Source organism: Cryptomeria japonica, chromosome 2 (genome assembly GCF_030272615.1).
Source record: "Cryptomeria japonica chromosome 2, Sugi_1.0, whole genome shotgun sequence".
In the NCBI taxonomy this organism is placed as follows: domain Eukaryota; kingdom Viridiplantae; phylum Streptophyta; class Pinopsida; order Cupressales; family Cupressaceae; genus Cryptomeria; species Cryptomeria japonica.
Genome location: NC_081406.1, coordinates 80,884,671 through 80,907,750, shown reverse-complemented (window position 1 = coordinate 80,907,750; position 23,080 = coordinate 80,884,671). Strand labels below are relative to the sequence as shown.

The 23,080-nt window shown below is 40.2% G+C and overlaps 1 protein-coding gene across 7 annotated transcripts in view; it reads right to left on the bottom strand.

The window, feature by feature from the left end:
* Positions 1-23,080, bottom strand: part of LOC131078854 (DNA ligase 6) — a 323,121-nt gene that overhangs the window by 260,776 nt on the left and 39,265 nt on the right. The window lies entirely within an intron of this gene.

Below are 23,080 nucleotides of genomic sequence, written 5' to 3'. Positions count from 1 at the left end.
CTGATTGGTGATTACATCTTCTTTGGTTTCGGAGGGATTAGTGACTGTCCTAGTAAGGATCATTTGACACATTCGGACTTGGCAGGGACTACATCAGTTTTCCAGCAGTATGGAAGTGTTCAGAGGTGTATCTTGGAGATAGAGACAGAGTTAGGGGTGTATTACATTGATTGGTATTGGTTTGACAGTATGTTTGATAACTTGTGTGATGTCGCATTCTCCTAATTAAGCTCCTACAGTCGATTCTTCATCTGGGTATGGGATTCGGGGATTGATTTGTTGGTGTGTTATCACGTATGAATTACAGTATGATGCATCATGGTTAGTGGAGTTGAATAGCTTAACCAGAGTGGAGCAGCAGATTGCTTATGTTTGCTTGAGGGCAAGCAACCCCAGGAAGGGAGGACTGTAATGTCCCCAACTTTCTAGGACGTTATCCAGTTACAGGAGGCCTCATATTTAATTAATTTTGCGATTGGGTGAAAGAAAAATCAAGAAAACTTTATATTAAAAGCTTATAAGTTACTTTATTCTATAAATAGCAAATTTATTAAAATTGCACCCCATGGCTCGATTTCCTGGGCCAAGTTTATTTTAAAATGTGGTGGCTTTTACCATGATGAGCCCACCCTCAAGTTTAGACGCCATTTTGGAGGGAATAAGATTCTTTGGAATATTTAAAGGATGCCATCTTGAGGTTCGATGAGTGTTTAGAGGCATAAAGAGAAGGAGGCCGCTCATTTTTGGAGCATATTGAATTCACTATTTTTTATTTTCTCTGATTTGTGAGGTCTGTAACAGCACATACCAGCTTTGGCAGCCATAGGAGGATGAAATCCCTCCAGATTCTGATTGTGTGGATGAAACCCCACACTCCCAGCATCACCACGGCAGCACTAATTGATCAGCATTTGGTAATTAAGGGCCCTACTCAGCAAAAATTCACCATTTACAGCTTTGACAGGTCTGTCTTAATAGATCTGGGCAGATATAACTATAAAACTTGCAGATCGTACCTTCCAGGGCAGGCCATACCACTATTTCATGCCGAGGGACACAGAGAAAATAATTGCAGGGGTTTTGAATCAGATTTTTGGCTCAGAATTCCTTGTTGAGGGTTAGTGACAGCATTCCACCAGGTTCTTCAACCTTTCAGTCACTTGTAAGAGCAGTACGAACATTTTAGTGGGGAAAGCACCTTGAATTCAAGGGTTTTAGCCTGGCAAGGGACAAGAAATCACATTGTAGTGCAATTTCTCATCTCAGGTTTGTTTTGATAATTCTTTATTAGTATAATAAATCTTATTGGAGCTGTTAGTGCATAGAGGAGGTGCTCCTGTCAACATTCTATTAATTTCAGTCAATAAAGAAGCTCACGCCTGGTAGGCCAACTTTGGCTCTGGATGCATTTAGAAGTGATTTTAATTTGTTTGATAATTTGCTGTTAATAAATCAGAACTCTCTGAAATTCATTTCCACTAGTTATTCTTTAATGCATTGCATTTATCTTCCATTCTTTGTTATCAAAACTTCAAGCAAAAACCCCTAAAAAAGCATAAAACCTCAAAAAACCGCATTAAAACCCAAAATTCCAACCGCTGGTCAAAGAAATCAAATTCAGAAAACATATCAGTTTGTGCAAGATTACAGTTGGAATCTTTCAATAGGTCTTTGCTTTACCTAAACTCAATAGAAACATTCCCTAGTTGGCCCAGCCAAAAGTAATCACGCTTTTCATTATCGTGGCCTTTCTTTCAAGAATTGGAGAAGAAAAACAGGATGGGCAAGATAAGAATTTCAAGAGAGAATGTGATGGTCCCATAATAAAGCTTGCTTAAACAAAAGCTGACGGAACATACAATTAGTGGACACCTAAAATTGCAGGTCAAATACTGTGAAGAAGTTTTAGGGCATAAAAAGTTTAAAACTGCAATGCCACACATCAGTATAGATAATGGATTAATTATATAAGTTTGAGTGAACTAATAAATCCCCCAGCCCTTGCCTGAGGGAGCAAAAACATAAATGAGTTTACAAGACAGATAGTGGCCAATCCTCTTGTCACAGGCTATGACACATATTTGAATGATTACGAAAAGCATTTTGATTAAAAAAATCCATTACTCAAACTTAGAGAGGTCTCTCACTGGAGACTATAATCAATTACCCAACAATTACACTAATAAGGGATGCTGTCATGGAGAATATAATCCATTCATGAGGACAAAGATGTCAATCCTGCTGGTGTAGAACAACAAAACTTCATCTTTCATTGCTTGACTTTTAAGATATACCGATGCTTATTAGTCTAGTGAACCACAGGGATGTGTTCCCCCCCAAGCCCCACGTTTTCCGGACGGGGACATCTTTAGGACGTGGGGACAGGGTGTTCCCCACCATCCCGCCACCATCATCAATGCTCCGCCAGAACGTCCAAAGACGGTGAAACGCCCAAGCGTCTCAAGGACGCACATGCATCCCCCAAGCATCTCAAAGATGCCTGGGCGTTTCCCATCGCAAGACAAAAAAAAAGTCAATAAAAAGCAAATATTTAATTGCAATTTTAGGGGTAGGGTCGAACCCTAATTTGTTCTGGGCCCCATCCATGCCCTCTATGCTTTACAAAACCCCCTCAAATCCTCTATTTTCCTCACATTTAGTTTTCTAATTTTTCTAACAGCTAAGTGAAGAGCAGAGAAAACTCAGAAAAGAGCGATTGAAGGAGTGAAAAGAGATAGGTTGAGTGATTGGAAGTGTAAGAGGAGTAACAAGGAGCAAGAAGAAGAAGAAAAGGATTCTACATCATTTTGGAGAGACATTTCAAGCAAAAGGTAGGTTATTTCTTGTTTTTTGTTTGTTTCATTTGTCATTTTTTCTTTGTTTCATTTTCAAAATCAGATTTGATGTTGAATCTTGAGGACATAATGAAGAATGATTCATTCATCATTTTGCTCTCAAAATTCAACATTAATGTTTGAAATTTGTTACACTACACTGAAACTAGGTGCTTATTGAATTTATTTTCATTTTTTCTTTATGAAATGCAGTGTCACAATGAGCTCTCATGACATGAGTGAGGATGAGATTGAAATTCATTCTCATAGTAGGAATGGTTCAAAATATGAACCTAAGGCTAAGGGGGGTGACCATGGGGTTGATCCTAGAGCCCAATCTAGTTCCATGGCAAGTGCAACAGCTAGTACAAATTACCCTTCCGAATTACTAGCAAAGTATGCTAAGGGTCCTTATGATCCTAAGTCTCCTCTCAAACGGTTTGCATCAAAAATACCAACCACATCAAGGACAAGTGGTGGCACAAGTGGCAATGCAACATTTGTACTCTTACATGGTTTCGCAACATGACTAGAGTTAATGCTCACTTCCTTTTTCTTCAAGGAAAAGGTGTGGACCCGTGTTGTTTTCTGGAAGATCCTAAAAATATTGAATATAGAATTGACATCAACAAGCTTTGGGGCATTGTTGATGACAGTGCAGTTGCAATGCCTACTACTTTGTCTAGTAGGGCATAGATTCAATAGAGCCAGCTACATGCTTCTACTCATACATTGCATTGTCAAACGAATGGAATAATGTCACAACCTTCATACACTTCCAGTGGTGTGGCCAAATCACTAGAGGGTAAGGGGAAACACAAAATGCAAAGTAACCCCATAGCTGAATTGTTCAATGTGCAACTCCCATTTCATGTAGCTTGATCTCCTTATTATAAGGAGATGATATCATTGGTGGTGAGGGGAGAACCATCATATGTGCCACCAGGTGAGACGAAATTGAGGACCACAATCTTGGATAAGAACTATTCCAAGATCAATGTTTTGATGGAGAAGATTAAGGCATATTGGGTGGAGCCTAGATGCAGCATAGTTATAGATTTGTGGTCAGACATTAGCCATCGTCCACTCACCAACATCATGGTTACTTGTGCAAAGGGCGTAAAGCAGTTGATTGTACAGGGCATCACAAAGATGTTGATTTTCAGTTTGAGGCCCTCGAGGAGGCTATTGAGGAGGTTGGGCCACAAAATGTGGTCCAAGTACTAATAGATGTAGCACGTGCATACAAAGTTGCAGGGAAACTTATTGAGGCAGCCTACAAGCATATTTGGTGTACTCCATGTTGTGTGCATGCCATGGCAATGCACTCAAGGGCATGGGGACGATTGATTGTATTAGAGGAGTGGTCAGCGATGTGAGAGTTGTGCAGATGTTTTTTTGCGACCACCACACTTCACATGCACTCTTCAAGACCTTCTCAAAGGAGTTCTTGAAACCGGTTGAGACCAGATATGCATCCTATTTCATTCTCTTGGAGAGAATGATTGAGTTGCAAGGGGCACTACAACTCGTGGTTATAACAGCAAAGTGGAATAGGGCCACAACTAAACTGGCTCCAAAAAGTCATGAGAAGTCAATAACACAAAGGTTAGTCAAAAATTAAAGATCATTGATCGTGATCAGCAGAACTAGCTCTGGCTTTGATTTTTCGAAAAAAATTTAAAAAGTCAATAACACGACCATTTTGGAACCAGTTTAGCCGCGTCTGTGGAATAGGTGGGTTGAGGCCAAAACAAAGCAGAGGAGGGTGAGGGAGATAGTTAAGAGTGACGTGTTTTGCAGTGATGCAAAATACATACTCTCCATCATTGCTCTAGTTTTCCAAGTCATAGGATATGGAGATGGGGATGCACCTGCCCTTGGAGAGGTGTATGAGTGCATCAATTGTATGCTTGACTAGATGAGAATTGTTGTGCGAGTGAAAGACCCCACTTTAGCATTCTACAATGAGCACATTCGACCAATCATTTAGTGTAGATGTGTAATATGCTACCTTGTTTGTACTTTGTTTTTTTGTTTGTTTCTTTTATTTTTTGTGTGTTTTAGCAATGGATTTGAGTTGCCAAATTAAGTGCAGATAATAAAGAACTTTATAATAAATGAAAAACTCAGAAAATTAAAGAAACTTAGAAATACAAGTAGCTGAAAGATTCCAAAATTAATTTATGATCTGATTTTACAAAATGTATCAAATGCAAGAGAAACCCAAATCATAAAACCATATTGCATATCTATTTCCAACATACCCATTTGCCGATTTGATGAAATAAAGGTCTGCTACAGCAATGACCAGAAATACAATGTCCAGAAACCCTAGGTACTTCACCAAGTGACTCCAAAATGTTACGGTTAGGTGTTGAACTGATTAGCAGCAAATAATTAACACCAAGAATGCAGATTTAAACCCTCAAAGACCAATCTTCTGCCATTAAACCCTCACATCCAAAGTCTTGAAATGGTGCTACTAGTGCTAACATTAGGAAGTATAATTAGCAATGAACAACAACAAAACCCTCCAAATCACCTTCCAAATCGATCTCTATCAATCAGATATTCAATAAACTCTCCAAAACTAAAATGTAGATCTTCTTCAATGAGCACAGCTATGACCTCTAAATGAAATCACCAAGTATTGTCTAGTTTGTATCTTTCAACAACGTAGAGAATGTTGCCTGCAAGGGTTTTTCGTCCTCACAAACCAAAGATGAAGAAGTAATCTCCTCCAAACAAAAGCAATATCAAAATCTAAACTCAACATACCAAATGAGCTCTCAATTCACCTTTATATAAGCCTTCTAGGGAACTTTCTAGAAACTTCCTTTTAAAATCACTTAATTAATTTATTAAACCTTTTCACTCCAAAAAGTGATTTAATTTACTTTTTAAACATTTCCAGCACTTAAAGTCACTTTGAAGTGTCTCAATATTTAAAACTCTCTGCTCTCTCTCCATCGAGCTATAACACTGAGGTGCCCGATACATTATTTTAATTAAAATAGCAACCTTAGCGAAATTAATTAAATATAGCTCAATATTACACCCAATTAGCTACAATGGTCGATAAGCATCAGAATTGAAACCTGATTGCGTAGGAGTGATCCCAATGATGAAAGATGATAAACGAACCCAATTGGCTGACCTACTATAAATAGACGCTCCCTCCAAGAGTCTTGGAGCCCAAACCATAAGCCAAAAAAAACATTTGAAAGCATCTAGTGACTCCTCTAAACCATCTAAGCTCACTAGTAACATCAAATAACCCCTTTGAATAAGTTGACACAAACCCAAAAAAGTCAGCGACAACTGCACTGCTGGAGAACTTGAAATGGGAACATTACAAAATGGGACAAGCTCAATACTCCCTTTCATATGGGCTACCTATGCCTTCAATCCTAAGTGGTACAAGGCTAGGCCTAGTAGAGTTACAACAATTAAAGATCATGAGGTGAAGGAAGGGTTCTTTAAGTAAATTGATAAGATGTATGATGCTAGAAATTCCAACACAATTCGCACTGAGTGGACCAAATTTGCCACTCTTAGGGTTTATTCAAACGTGACTAAGATGGATATAGCAGCTATGGCACAGGAGGACCCACTTTTGTGGTGGAATTGTCATGGTCAAAAATCTTTGATTACCACTCTATCAATTCGTTTGCATCTCAAGTTTCTAGTTCTTCAGCTACTGAGAGGAACCAGTCTACGTATAGCTTCGTCCACTCTCTTTAGAGGAACAGACTTACCTCTAGGAAAGCAAAGAAGCTTGTGGTTGTACATCGTATTTTGTGTCTCACTGACCACAAGACCAAATATACATTCCAACGTGGAGGATTCCAAGGCTGAAGGGTGAAACACATCATAGGGCAAAATTCCCAAGTATGATGAAAGATAGGTACAAGTGATCAAATCAAATAAGATGATGCAATTTGGGAATATCTCTCACCATCATCTCATTCATCATGGAGCAATTGAAATATTGAGTATCAAAAGATATTGCTCAACCACAAACACTTGTGATGATCAAAGAGATATACATGCTGAGGTGGAGACAACTCACTTCCATCATCCAACTCAAAGAGGTCAAACTTGTCCAAGTTCAACGAACTTCACTCATTCAAGGATGGAGCAACACATGTCACTTTATCAAATATTGTTTATGTAACCTGTTGTGATGTTTTCACACCTCGCCCCATTCCAGATGAGGACCCCCTACTTTATAGGCCCTCTCGGTCTTTTGTTTTAGTTTTTTCGGTATTTTCGCAGCAGTCTCATCAGTCTCTTTGCTTTGCAGGTGTTTGGGGGATTGAATTGATTAAGTCTGCTTTTCGTTTGAGTGAATTTGATGAAGTCTAGGGCCCGTTTTGTCAATTTTAGGTTTTTGCCTTTAGTCCTAGATTTTAGGGGTTTTTGTTAGGGTTTTGGAAAAACAGAACATATCGCTGGAATCAGGACCCCTCAAGGAACCTCCCAGTAATATTTGAGCGAAAACGGAGCAACTTTCTATTTTTAGAAAGTTCCTATTTTTTAGGGATTAAACTGAGCCCCAGAATGTCTTCATTTGGCCAAAAATAAAACTTACTATTTTTAGTAATTTCTATTTTTAGTAAGTTTTTGTTTTTAGTAAGTGCTTTCCTGGCCTGTTTTGTCCAAACCCTAACATTTTGAAACACTTACTATTCGGGAAAATCTATTTTGGCGGGTTCATCCCTGAAGACACTGAAGACTGAACGTTCCTGAAGATCATATCTAAATCCGGAAGAGTCAGAAGGCAAACAAGTTGGATCAAAAAAATGGTTAAGTTTGGATCTCCTATTTCAGAAGAGGAAAGCATGCAAAATCATCCAAGTCTGGAAATTCAAATCAATCCACCAATGTGATCTTGATCCGAAAATGGCCTGAAATTTGACGAAGTCTGAAAATTTGAAAGATCTTCCAAAATCCAGAATTTGCATTATGATTCCTAGGGACCTGAAACCACTCTCAAACACCCTGACAATATATATGAAATATAACTTAAAGTATAAGAAAGGAAAAAGACATATTGAAGATGCCACTCATACTTCCATGTTATATTTCACATATATCCTGATGAAGAGAATGAGGAAAAATCATGAAAATCCTTCCCCAAGTCAATTCAACGCCCAGGTTTGGCCAAGGGCGCAATCCATAGAGAACGTGGAGAATGTGAAAATCCTTAACTAGGTGGTTTTAGCGCCCATACTTCACCAAGGGCGCCAAAGTGAAGTTGACATGGAAAGCATGGAAAATTGTGAATTCCACATTCCACACCACTTAGTGAAAATTCCGCCCTACTCCAAGGGAGAGCGCCAAAGTGGAGTGCTCAAGGAGAATGGAGAAAGTTTAGAATTCCACGCCTAAAGGAGATTAGCGCCCAAGCCATGATGAAGGCGCCAAAGAGGTGTTATCTTGAAAAATCTTCAATGTGATGAAATTCCTTCTTCCTAGCAAAATTCTGCCCAGAGACATGGAAGGGCACCAAAGTGGATGATGCATGGAAAAATGTTGAAGTTAAAAATTCCTTGCCTTAGGGAGAATTGCACCCAAGGAAGGTACCAGGGCACCAAAACTTGATGGTCATGGAAAGCTTCAAAATCACAAAATTCCTTACCAATGCAGAATCATTGCCCAAGTTCAAAGGCAAGTGCCCAAGTCAAGGTATCAAGGAGAAGCATGAAAAGATGAAATTCCTCCTCCACACTGAAATTCTGCCCAAACACTCAACAAGGCGCCAAAATGGAGGGGTCATGGAGGATTCAACATTTGATGAAATTCCTGGTCCATAGTGAAATTCCACACAAACACTCAACAGGGTGCCAAAATGGAGGGGTCATGGAGGATCCAATATTCAACGAAATTCCTTGCCTTCAGTGAAATTCCGCCCAATGCATGGTGAAGGTGCCAAAACAAGGAAGTGATGGAAGATTCCAAACAAAGTGTGAATTCCTCTGCACATGGAAATAGCGCCCTAGACTAATGGAAATAGCGCCCTATTGAGGAGTGCTAGGAGGCATGGAAAATGATCTGTGAGATTTTGCCAAGATCTAGAGGCAATGGAAAGCACAAATAGAGAAAACAAAATAAATGATAGAAATAAACTCTATTCTATCAAGATGAAAATACTGATCAACTGGATCATCAAGCAATACATACAATGAATATGAGCCTGCTTATATAGGCAAGGCTATATGGATATGTGAGCACACAAACATGACATGTGGCTCAATAAGAAACAAGGGTAGGTAGGAAATAGGTGTGGGTAGGTAGGAGAAACAATATAATAGTTCACATGAGGTGGATCACCCACTGAATGTGGAGTGTAACAACAAGATCACACCATAAAAAGTTGAAATTCTCCTACACACACTATCCCAATGTGGCACAAACACCCAAGTGTCTCATACCCAAACTACTATGAAATGCATTTCCTAAGTAAACTTAAATAAGGTGTAATAATATCCATCATGAATAATTATTTACACCAACACCCCCCCTTAAATGCAACTTAGGGGAACGCACTTAAGTCTACAATGCAACTAAGTAATGCAAGATGGGTCCCAGCTACGAGGCCATGTATGGTACCCATGTACAAATGAAAATGCAATCTCCCACAAAGCGAGGAAAGAGAGAAAAACCCAATGGGAGAAAACACTCCCCCAAAAGAGAGATGAAAACTAGATACAAAGAACTCTCATAGAAGTATGTGAAGGACAAAACCCCATGTGAGGAAAAAGTCCCCCCCATATGAGAGAAGAAGAAGAAAGACTAGGAAGCCCCCCCTCAATCTAGAATCTGCACCAATGATAGAAGCTCGAAGATGAATGAAGAAACTGCTCCATGAACGTCGAACCACGTTCCTCCCCTTAGGAAGAAACAAAACCAAAGGTGTATCCAAAAAGTCTCCCCAACCATGAAAGGAAGATGGAGAAAAAATACTCATGATGAAAGGAATCTCTGAAAAATGCTCAAGTGTCCCCATGTCGATGCTGAAGGTTACCCCCTCCAAAGGTGGTAAACTGCGCCAAACTGCTGAAAAAGGCACTCCAAGATCTAGTGGAGATGAATGTAGAACAATGTCCAAAGGCTCATATGTCTCTTCAAAAGATAAAGAGACCTCCTCCAAGTGTTGTACAAAAGTATCCACAATCATGTCAACCTCTAAAGATTGATCATGTAGAGAATGCACAAGAGGGAGAGAGTGATCCCTCACAACAATCAAAGAAGGATCATCTTCATCAAAGAGAAGATGAATGTCATGAATGGTGTCTCCCAAATCTACAATGTAGGACTCCACAAACAAACCTGCAATGTCTGTCAAGTAGGCATCCCAATCAACTGAAGTTGGAAGACATGAAATATACTGCTACACTGAATCATAAGAAGGCAAAACTGTCGCACTAGTTGCATCATCAGGTGCAATAGGTGGTGTGATATCAATAGAAGGAGATGAAATGCAAGGCTCAAGAACAGGGTCACATGTGAGAATCCCCAAGTTCAAATGCCCAAAGTTCTCCTCAAAATCTGAATCATCAACATAGGAAGAATCAACCTTATCAATAGGACCAAAATCTAAAAAGAGTACAACCGAGATGCATGATCAACCACCCCAGTCGCAATGATAGCTCCACTCTCCAAGTCTCTAATGATAACTGAATCGGGTGTGAACTCCACAGTTTTCCTAGTTGCCCCATGTGTGATTTGATAGATGGAAAGAAGATTATTTGTCAAGTGGGGTACACACAACACATCATTGAAGGAGTTATCCCCAATGGCAATAGATCCTTTCCCAATCACATCCATGTATGTATGATTGCCCATCAAAATTTGCAGCATGTGGCAAGGCTCAAATGTAGAAAACATAGACTGCAAAGATGTTATATGATGAGAAGCCCCTGAATCTAGAAGCCATCTCCCTGAATCATGACTTGTAGTAGCACAAAGAGCTTGTCCCTTTCGTTTATCTGTCCCAAAAGAGTGATCCTTTCCTTTATCCTTGGAAGAAGAAGCCGATGTAGACATTCTAGAAGGTAGGTTGATTCTATTCTTCTCAAGAAGATTCTTCAACTCATCAATATCCTTCTTATAACAATGATGTTCATCATGTCCCGACTTCTTGCAATATCCACAAAAAAGATTGTCCTTATATGATTTCCTCTTAGGTGAGAATGGTAAATCACCTTGTTGTGGAGAGGAAGATTGTGCTTCATCTTGTTGTGGTTTAGACTTAGGTTGCTTTTGATTCTTGCCTTTTCCTTGATTACTTTGATTCCCTTTGTTAGCCACTAAAGCTTGTGACTTTGAAGATTTGAGAATCCCCATCATGGTCAACTTAGATTTCTCAAGTATCAACATCTCCGTGAATGAATCAAATGAGGGAGAAGTGTATGAGGAACCTTGAGCTAACCTATGGGTGTGAAAGCTAGATACAAAGGCTGCATACTCTGAAGGAAGCTTGTCCAACAAGTTATAAACCAATTGAGCATCATTTTTGTCAATTCCACAATCCTTTAGCTTTGCTCTTAGCTCAGTTGCGTTTGTGACATAATCTTGGATTGTATCAAAATCCTTGGGATCCAAAGTTGTGAGTTCACTATCAAGCTTGTAGCCCTTAATCTCACAACTTGACCATACAATTTCTTAAAAATATCCCAAGCCTCTTTAATTGTTGTACACTTATCAATGTGAAAAATGAGGTCATCTGATGCATTCTTAGAAAGTCATTCAATTTGAGCATTAGGATCAGCCTTAGGATCAGGTGGTGCTGTAATAGTTTCATTTACATAATGAATGAGTCCTTTTTCCATTAGTTTACTCCATGCCTTAATTTTCCATGATGCATAATTATGAGGAGTTAAAAGTGGAAATTTAGGAGAACCCATAGCACCAAAATGAAAAAACCAATGTTCCACGGGCATCGGGGACGGGGGGACGCGGGGACGCGTCTCCGGGACGAGGGGACCAAGGGTCTAAATTTGGGGACGGCGGGGAGACAGCGGCCGGGGGGTGGCGGGGTGGTGGTGCTCATATACTTATACATATACATATAGTACTTGAAAAACTAGTTTTGAAAAGATGTATAACTGTATAACAGTATAAGAATTAGATTTCAAATGAAACTATAGGAAATATCAAGATTACTTAGATTAGTGATACGTAACTAATTGCTAAAAGTAAATAAAATTTGACAAATGAAATTGTCAAATTGGAGATTTCTCGTTTCTATCATATGAATATCGAAAAAGGAAAACGAAAATATGAATATCTAATGCCATTGCAAAGTCTATAATAATAAAGATGATTACATGATTCATCATTACAATGAGTAGCCAAATACAAATACGTGTAGCAATAGCATTACAAAAGAGATGAGTCAAATACAAAATGACAAAACTGAAAAGTGAAAACTCAAACTGTAGCTAATGGAGGCCTCTAATCATCTGCGAACTCCTCCTCACTGGAACTGCTGGACTCCTGAGGATCAAGGTCCCTCAAGCTCACACCAACTAGCCCTGCATCTGAAGTGGTAGGATCATCCTCATCAATCTGTGAAGGCTCCTCTGGCTCTACATCCCATCGTGCCGCTGGACTCTCCTTGTACATAAGTGTCTTGCGGTCAATGAGACGCAAAGCACTGTGTACAGCCACAAGCTTCTCTGCTCTCTTAGAGGTAAGTCTGTTCCTCTTAAGAGAGTGGATGAAGCTATATGTAGACCAGTTCCTCTCAACAGCTGAAGAACTGGAAATCTGGGATAGCAGACGGATGGCTAGAGTGGTGGTCAAAGATTTCTGGCCATGACAATTCCACCATAAAAGTGGGTCCTCCTGTGCCATGTTGTCTATATCCATCTTTGCCGCATCTGAATAACCTCTAAGAGTGGCAAATCTTCCCCACTCAGTGCGCATTGTGTCGGCATCTCTGGAATCAAACATCTTCTCTATGCACTTAAAGAAACCCGCCTTCACCTCATCATCCTGAATCGGTGTCAGTCTACCCGGTCTAGCCTTGTACCACTTAGGATTAAAGGCAAAGGCAGCCATATGCAAAGGAGTGTTCAACTTGTCCCATCTACGCTGAATGATAGGCTGGATTTGCTCATTGTAGAATGCTAAAGAGGGGTCCTTCACTCGCACAGCAACCCTCATCTGGTCAAGCATAGAGTCAATGCACTCATACACCTCTCCAAGGTTAGGTGCATCCCCATCCCCATATCTGATCACCTGGAATACTGGAGTAATGATAGAGACAATGTATTTCGCATCAGTCCAAAACACATCACTCTTCACTATCTCCTTCACCCTTCTCCCTTGCTCTTTCTTGGCCTCAGCCCACCTATTCCACTCATTAGTCATAACCATGAGTTGCAATGCTTCTTGCAACTCAATCATTCTCTCCAAGAGAATGAAATAGGATGCATATCTAGTCTCAACTGGTTTCAAGAACTCCTTCTTCGCGAAGGTCCTGAAGAGTGCATGTGAAGTGTGGTGGTTGCAGATAAACATCTGCACATCTCTCACATCAGTGACCACTCCTCTAATCCAGTCTATCTTCCCCATGTCCTTGAGTGCATTGTTCATGGCATGCACACAACATGGGGTCCACCAAATGTGTCTATAGGCTGCCTCAACAAGTCTCCCTGCTGCTCTACACACATGGGCTGCATCTGTCACTACTTGGACCACATTTTGTGGCCCAACCTCCTCAATAGCCTCCCTGAGGACCTAAAACTGGAAATCAGCATCTTTACGATGCCCTGTACAATCAACTGCTCTAAGGAAGTATGGGCCCTCTGCACATGTGACCATGACGTTGATGAGTGCACGATGGCTAATGTTCGTCCACCCATCCATAACTATGCTGCACCCCGATGCCACCCAACATGCCTTCATCTTCTCCATCAAAATATTGATCTTGGAATAGCTTTTATCCAAGATCGAGGTCCTCATTTTCGTCTCCCCTGGTGGCACATAAGATGGTCCTCCCTTGGCCACCATATCCATCATCTTCCTATAATAAGGAGACCGTGTAACATGAAATGGAATGTCATTGGCAAAGAAGAAATTGCCAATGGATTCATCTATCTCATCTCTCAGCTGCACATTAAACATATCAGTAATGGGGTTGTGTTGTGACGTTTTCACACATCGCCTAACACAGAATAAAATACCTAAGGGTATCTTATCCTCTCTTGAATAAAGTCTCTAACTGCTGAAGATTCGCATGAAGGATCAGTTAGGATGACTTCAAGGTTCCTTTTGGTAGGGTCTCTACATGTGGATAAGCTCGCCGTGGTATGATGTGATTTGCTGGAATCACAAGGGGACTTACATTTGATGATTGAACTTCCGATCTGCTTTGCTGGACACAGGCTCTTACTAGCTTAGATTTGAAAAAAAATGAAAAAAGGATGAGGGCGAAGAGAGGATCTAATCCTAATACTAAGAATGTAGGAGCAATGACTTGATTTTTGATGAAACTCTAACTAGATCTTGTTTTGACATCAATGGAACATCTACACAAGACTAGTGCGATCTTCTAAGGGAAGCTTTATGATGTTCAAATCATCACCGTAGGCATAGATACCATCCAAGTTGATGCATATCAATGAAGAGGCAACAAATTGAAATTGAGCTTAAGCTGAACGATTCCAGTTGACTACACAAGGCAAGTCTGCAATCAACAAACTGCTAGTAGTATGGATATACGAATTCCACCATCAATCAATCACATTTCCTCCATTCATCTAATCATCTACCATCTAAGATTGAAGACTCAACAAGAAACCATGCAAATTGCAAGAAAACGACATATTTCACCATTACTTCAATGAAAATGGAATTTGTTTACAATCAATGGCAACAATTTCTTGCCTTGTCCTCCTATTCTACTCTAATTGCTATTCTATCAACTAGCTAATCACCTTCTAACTACTCTCTAATTGCTAATTATTTCTAATTAGCCTTTACAAATGAAATGCCTGGGCTTATATAGTGCCCACAATACAATTTGATGGCTTAGATCAATTCAAGATCAATGGCCAAGATTTTACAATGAAAACCCTAATTAGGGTTTGTTACAACCATTACATAACATTTAATGCTTGACCAATGATAAAATTGTATTGCTTGGACACATGTCCCTTCTAGAAAAAATCGACCAATGGATAGCCAGGGTAGGTACATCGGAGTTTGTGCCACCTTCCATGAGTTAAGTATATTGAATCTGGACATGCTGAGATGGACCTCACTGACTGGAGGAGTGATGACTAGGATGCCACCTCATCTGACACTTGTAGCTTGCTAGATATTCAATTTGATGTCGTTGAGAGGCTATCTTTAATTAACTCTTGTCCTAACTCCTTTTGTCCTTGATGTGCAGGATGATGTACCTCGCCTTGGAACGCTGGATTGGAAGAGGTCGCCCTTGTCCTTTCTTGATCGTCCTGGCGAAGACCGTCCTGGATCCGGCTTGATTTTCCTTGAAGAGATCTCCATTTGATGCCTACACAACATTTCAAAATTAGGAACATGATTTTGCAACAAATAGCATAGATTAAATTAATTTTTAGGAAACTTCATAATAAATCCTTGAGTTATTATTTCCTAAAAAAAACAATTTAATACAATTCAAAATTCAAAATTCAAGCTTAAGGCAATGACGATCAAAATTCTAAATTAAAACAAGAGATCTTGCCATACCTCACTTAAGAGCTTAACTCTAAAATGCAAAATGAGGAAAATCGCCTAGGCAAAATTTGAAATAAGATGACTTTGACGTGATCTTCAATGTCCTTGGCAAGTTTGCCTAACTTGAAACTCGAACTCCTTTGATAATGCTTGTACCTTCTTCTTGAATGACAATTTCGAATCTCCTTTGTATTCTCCAAATCGCATGCTAATGAAGGATGTTAAATGATGATTTGAAATGAATAAACCACCTTCCCTTTATAGGCGCTTACCTTCATATTGATCTTAGGCCGACTTTGGTAAATAAGACAAATTTAAAAAAAACTTAAAGGCCGACCCTTGTAAAATTCCAAGCGCTCCATTCAATTTTAATTAAAATAATTAATTATTATTTGCCAACGTTTTTTAATTTAACAATTTCGATTTTTTAGAAGGCAAAAACAATTAATTAATATTAAGTACAATATTTAAATGCCATTTAATTGAATTTTCAAAAATTATCGATTTTCTTAGCATTTAAATAAATTCAAAATGTTTGTTTAGCGCCAAAATTAAAAAAATGGGAAGATTCAAACCTCATCGCCCTGGTCCCTGACTGAGGGACAGGAGCGATTCATCACTTTTGTCTTGATTCTTACAATTTTACGTCCCAGGTCTTCATCTCTACGTTGGATTTGCCATGTTTGTTGAGTCCTTCGAGCTAGATCGACTTGCATGTGTGAATGAGTGCCTTAGGATGTATTATCGCCCTGGTCCCTTGGAGAGGGACAGGAGCGATCCTCATAATTTCTCCTTAATCTTTGTGACTTCGAACTTTAATCTTTGTTGTGATGGACAAACAATGCTATTCTTTCGTTCCCCTTTCGTTCCACTTGAATTCTACAAGGCGTTTAGACATTGAAAGGATCGATCCATGTCTTGGCTCAAATTACTTCGTTCTTGATCTTAACTCTACGTTCATCATCTTCCTAATAGCATCTTTGACGTTGCCTATCCTTGCCTTGTCATGATTTTGATGGAACATGAAAGATTTTATGCAAATCGCTCTGGTCCCTTCCTGAGGGACAGGAGCGATATGAGTTCCTTGGCTTAATTGATAGCATTTTGACGTTTGGAACTTTTGTAAATCACCTTCAAATGACGCCTTAGACCTTGTATGACCCCACAAAACCTTGACTTAACGTGATTTTTGAGAGATTTGGCCAATATAATCAATATCGCTCTAGTCCCTTCCTGAGGGACAGGAGCGAACTTCAAGGTTTTGAGTTTGTCTTTGTTTCGACCAATTTGCCATCACTTTCATTGCGTAGAATGAAGTCCCTTTGAACACCTTGGACGCTTGAAACTTTTGAAATCTATGCCTTCATGCAAATTTCGCTCTGGTCCCTTCCTGAGGGACAGGAGCGAATTGGGTGTTTTAGTGTAAATCCTTTCAATTTAGCAACTTTGGATACTTCGTTCTTCATTGGGACGCTTCGAAACGCCTTTGCCACCCTTCCTCTTGACTTAGAACGGTTTTGAACTTGAGGAAAAGGCAACATACTCATTGTATCGCCCTGGTCCCTTGGAGAGGGACAGGAGCGAATTTGTACTTGTAGTCTCCATCACACTTCGCCAGCTTCCAAATTTATCTTCAACGGTCTCGTAATGTCCCCTTTCATTCATCCATGCCTTGGGATCCACTCAAAATGGGCAAGAAAATCATCTACAACAAAAATCGCTCTGGTCCCTTCCTGAGGGACAGGAGCGAACTAGGGGTTTTGGTCCTTTGATGGCATTTGGTAATCTTCAATTTATCTTCAATGAGTTCATTTCACCTCCTTCCTTGCCTTCAAACATAAACTTGACTTGATCTTTGCCCAGATCGTACCTTATGAAGAATTTCGCTCTGGTCCTTCAGTGAGGGACAGGAGCGAATTTGACCCTCTAGGCAAAAACTTCATCATTTCATTGTTTTTGATCAAGTCTGGATGCTCTATCATGCTCATTTCGTCCTTCACCATGCCTTTGATGTCTCGATTCGTCCAAACAAGGTCAGGAATGGCTCAACTAAGCATTTTCGCTCTGGACCCTTGGTGAGGGACACGAGCGATTCGCCTTGGTCCCTTGGAGAGGGACAGGAGCGCTTTTCGCTCTGGACCCTTGGAGAAGGACACGAGCGAAATTTGACTTTTCGCACTCTCTATCAGGACAATTTTTATGGAATATAACATTTAAGTATAAGTCATATATACTTTCAGGATGTTTGAGAGTGGTTTCAGACCTCCAGGAGTTATATTGCAAAATCTAGTTTTTGGAGGTTTTTTCAGTTTCCAGACTTAGTCAAATTCAGGATTAGGACATTCCAGACTTAGCCAAATTTCAGGATCAGGACCTTCCAGACTTAGCCAAATTTCAGGATCAGGACCTTACTCAAGCCGGACTTACTTATCCATGTGATCCCCTGGGCGACGTTCAAAATGCAAAGGCTAGCTAACAAAACCCTAAAAAACCTAAAGAACAAACCCTAAAAAGCAAAAAAAAAAAAAAAATGGGTCCCCATTTGCAATGGGGCGATGTGTGAAAACGTCACAACATCTAGCGCCACCTTGAATAAATGTTGAAAAACATTTCAGAGATAAAGACTCAATCGACACCTAGAACCTCTGGAAGATTCAACCTAGCTCATCAAGAGATTAGAAAATGCACTCAAAGTGGAAGGAGAATCTTTAACCAAATCCAGACACTTAGTCTTTGATTACCTAGGAGTGTGCAAGTGTATTCATTCCTCTCGACAAGACAATTATAACCTTCAGGTTCCCCTGTGATCGGCTACGTAATTTATCTGAACTTCAAGAGCATCCTGGATAGAGCCCCGCTGCCAGTCAGACGTCCATAGTCCCGACGAGGTTATCGCCGCAAGCTCACGAACATTGCTCCATTGCCAGCCAGGCGTCTATAGCCCCGATGGAGTTACTCGCATATTCCCTTTAGCCAATTTTGATATTTCATTTCATTTTATTTTATTTTTTTCATTTTTCTCTTTTTTTTTTTTTCCTTTTGATATTGCTTTTTCTCTTCGTCAATTCCTTTTGGCTCGTAAGCAGTGAAGCTTACTAGGGTTTGAGGATTGCGGTGGCGCTGAAGCCAGATTTTAGATTTTTCACCAATCACAGCTTTGCCTGAAAACCATAATGACTCGGAGTCTATTAATGTGTGAAGATATAGTAATCAACAGATGTCGGCATCAAGATATAGAAAATGATTCCCTTCCAAGTCAAATACAGGTCCTGATCAGATGATAAAGCTAAAGAGGAACAACCTCGGATTCCAAACACTTCATGAATAGATATCTAAGAAATGAGTCTAACATAAGATCCAGGATATTGCCAGTGTGTGAGCAACAACACGAATGCCTTTCTCACAAGATGGAGACTCCCACTCAAGACACCTAAACTAAAGCAAACCGACCGACAAACCGACCCAAAGCAAACCAAACTAAAACGCACACCAAAAGCAAACTAAAAGAAAGCAAACAACTAAACTACCTGAGCCACACTAGATCATGAGTCAAATGACTCAAGACAAATTAAGAACAAGGCTCAAAAGACCTCTAATCTAAAAACACGAAAAGAAAACCTACTCTAAACCTATATACAAGAGTCCTAGACTCGACACGACTCAAAGAAGCAAAATATATACATGACTTTACATGATTTCTCAGGTTGTGCAACAGGAGCATGGCAAACGTGATGGTTCTCAATCGGGCAAATTCATCCTTAAATACAGAAAGGCAAACTCTCACCATGCATCTTTCATACTCAAGCAAGTTTTCACTCAAAATGATCAACTGAGGTAATTCATTAGGACCATGATCAATCCAGATGCAAGTTGTTTTCCCAAAATCCCCATAATCAAAATCATAATAACTTTCAAGGCTAGGATTAAGGAAAGAGACAACCTGGCATATTTCAGGCTCAGACGGCACTGTATTGTTGGAAGCGAGGTCACCAGCTGCTTCAGGAGGTCGCCATTGATGATGAACTATTCCACGAGCATTCGCAATATGTTGATCTAGATTAGGAAATTCCTCTTGAAACAAGCTTAGCGCCCCTTCGAATAGCTCAAGATTCTCTGTTTTTACTGAGATATCTTGCATAAACCAAGCATCTTCATGAAATTTTGTTAGCATATCTTCAAAAATGAGAGTCTCCTTGATAGATTGAGCTTCAAACATCTCCTCTAGTGGATCAAAGATAATCTCAGGTGACCTTTCTCCTTCATGCATAGTCTCAGGAGGTCGGAGCTGATGATGGATCATATTACTCACAGTAACTTGCTTATCTAGAAAAAAATTTGGCAGTGATTCCATTTGCGTTTCCTCTACAAGATCCTTCAATGTTTCCTCAAATAGCATAATGGTGATGAAATCTTCAAGCGCCCCTTTGAATTGTTCTTCATACCTGGGTTCACTTGTGATGATTTGTATCTCTTCATTCAATATCTCAACTTGATTGTCTTCTTCAATGAGGCCATTTGAAAACTCCTGCAATTCAATCTCAAGGATCTCCTTTTGTAGCATAAGTGAGAATTCTTCAAGGAATGAGTCGTCCTCTTCTTTAATTGCTTGTTCAACTCCTGGATCTTCCTTTATCACGGCTTGAATACTCTCAACTAATTCTTCAACTTTTGTCTCATGGTATTCCTTTTCAGGTGCAAGGCATGGCGAGCTATCCATTGTAATACATTGATCATCAAGTGCACTAGTATCGTCAACGTACACTTGATCCTTCTCACATTCAGATGCTGGAACGATGTCTTGTTCATAGGTTCTCCTAAATTCGGCTGCGAGATGTGCACCCCAAGATTTGTTAATAATACACTCTTCCTCGGACAAAGTTGCTATTCCAAACTGGTTTCTGACTTGATTGATAGCCATTTCACATACTGAGCAAGTAAATTCAGAGTGAGGTGAGTTGTGAATTCTACACCACAATGGTAGCAATATGTTCTCTAAACGTATTTCACCATCCAAAATGAGTCGACTCTCGATCATCCACATGAAGCTTAGAAGAGGATCTTTGGTTTCTAAGACACTGAAATTGTTTTCTTCCGTTTCTGGCCTAGGGACATCCCAAAAGAAGATTTTTCCCTGCGCTGCCGATTCCATCCTTGATAAGTACTTCAAGCAATGCATTTCATCATGTTCCTCTGTCTCGTGAACTCGACACTGCCCTGGTCTTGCAAACTCGGACAATCTGCGTGGATAAAGTTGTGTATCTAACCTCCACCAAAGTTCAGGAAAATCAACTTGTTGCTCCTCGTGAAACTGTTGCCGCTCCATGGAGAAATCTTTTCTTTTTTGATTTTTTGATTTTTTTTTTTTGGATTTTCTATTTTTCACTTTTTTTTTGGATTTTCTGGAATAAGAGAGATCTTGAATATCTCGGATTCAACTTGAACGTTCAACTGGTTCCAGCTTGATTCCTTCTTGCGTAAGTCCAACTGATGACCCAACGATCACCTTCCGTCGAGTGTTTGAGAAAAAGCTTTCCACTAATCTTCCTTGGATTCAAGAGTTTAGAAACTGAAGTCTAGCTCTAAGGAAGTATGGGCCCTCTGCACATGTGACCATGACGTTGATGAGTGCACGATGGCTAATGTTCGTCCACCCATCCATAACTATGCTGCACCCCGATGCCACCCAACATGCCTTCATCTTCTCCATCAAAATATTGATCTTGGAATAGCTTTTATCCAAGATCGAGGTCCTCATTTTCGTCTCCCCTGGTGGCACATAAGACGGTCCTCCCTTGGCCACCATATCCATCATCTTCCTATAATAAGGAGACCGTGTAACATGAAATGGAATGTCATTGGCAAAGAAGAAATTGCCAATGGATTCATCTATCTCATCTCTCAGCTGCACATTAAACATATCAGTAATGGGGTTGCTCTGTGCTGTCTGCAACTTACGTTTCCCAACCCTGGCGGCAGTAGAAGTGGAAGTGGATGGAGATCCAAACATCATTCCTCCCGTCTGCGAAGCATGAGAAGTATGAAGTGCTGCCCTAGCAGACAAAGTAGTAGGCATTGAAATATTTGTGTCATCTGGAACCCCCCAAATCCTGTTAAACTCAATTCTGTACTGTATATTTTTGGCTTCCTCCAAAAACTTACAATGTTTCACGCCTTTTCCTCTCCAAAACAGAAAGTGTGCATTCACCCTACTAATGCTACCAAACCATTCTGTGTCACAAATATTGCACTTCCACTTCCTTGTTCCCCCACTTGAATGTGATGCAGTGCCTTGTACTGATATTCGTGAAGCAAACTATTTTAGAGGAGACTTAGGATCAAAATGACCCCTAGCATATGGTGCCAACAACTCTAAAGGGCAACCTATACTAGCTGGTGCACTTGCCATAGAGCTAGATTGGGCTCCAGGATCAGCCCCATGGTCACCCCCCTCATTTTCAGGTTCATATTCTGAATCATTCTCACTATGAGAATGGATTTCCATGTCATCTTCACTCATGCCTTGGGAGCTCATTGTGAAATTGACACTGCATTTCACAAAATGAAAATAAAATCAGCCTAGTTTAACAACATATTTTTAAATTTTTTTCCTCTTCATCTCAAAATGAGATTTGATGTTGAATCTTGAGGGCAAAATGATGAATCATTTTGCCCTCAAGATTCAACATCAAATCTCATTTTGCCCTCAAGATTCAACATCAAATCTCATTTGAGTCTTGAGATGAATAGGGAAAAAAAATCCAAAAATGACATAGAACAATGAAAATCAGAAAATATTCAAAAAAAAACAAAAAAAAAACAAGAAAAAGTTGAAAAACCCTACCTTGTGCTTGAAAAATCTCTCCAAAATGTAGAAGAATCTTCTTCTTCCTCTTCTTCTTGCTTCTTCTAGCTCCTATCACACTTGCAATCAGCTTTTCTCACCCCTTCAATCAGTCTTCTTCAAATTTTTCCTCCTCTTTAGCTTGCTGGAAAAAAAAATCAGATTACCAAAATGAGAGTTAAATCTAAAAAAAACATGCTTTTGTTTTGTTTTGGGGGGTTGGGTGGGGCCCACGTCCAATTAGGGTTACCCCTTAATCCCCCCAAAAGGCAAATGTTTTTTAAAAAATTGCTTTTTTTGTTTGTTTAGGCGTGGGGACGCGGGAGACGCCTGGGCGTCTCCCTGTCCCTCGAGAAACGCCCAGGCGTCTCCCTGTCCCTCGAGAGACGCCTGGGCGTTTCTCGAGGGACGGGGGGTTACCCCTTAATCCCCCCAAAAGGCAAATGTTTTTTAAAAAATTGCTTTTTTTGTTTGTTTAGGCGTGGGGACGCGGGAGACGCCCAGGCGTCTCCCTCGAAGTCGCCCAAACGTCTCCGAGGAGACATCTCCACGTCTCCCGGGGAGACGGCGAGACGGCTCCACGTCCCAGCGGCGATTGGGTGGCGGTGGCGGGACGGCGAGGGACGTCGCGTCCCCGTCCCCCCGTCCCCGAGACGTCCCTGACAGGGGGACGCGCCCAAAAAGG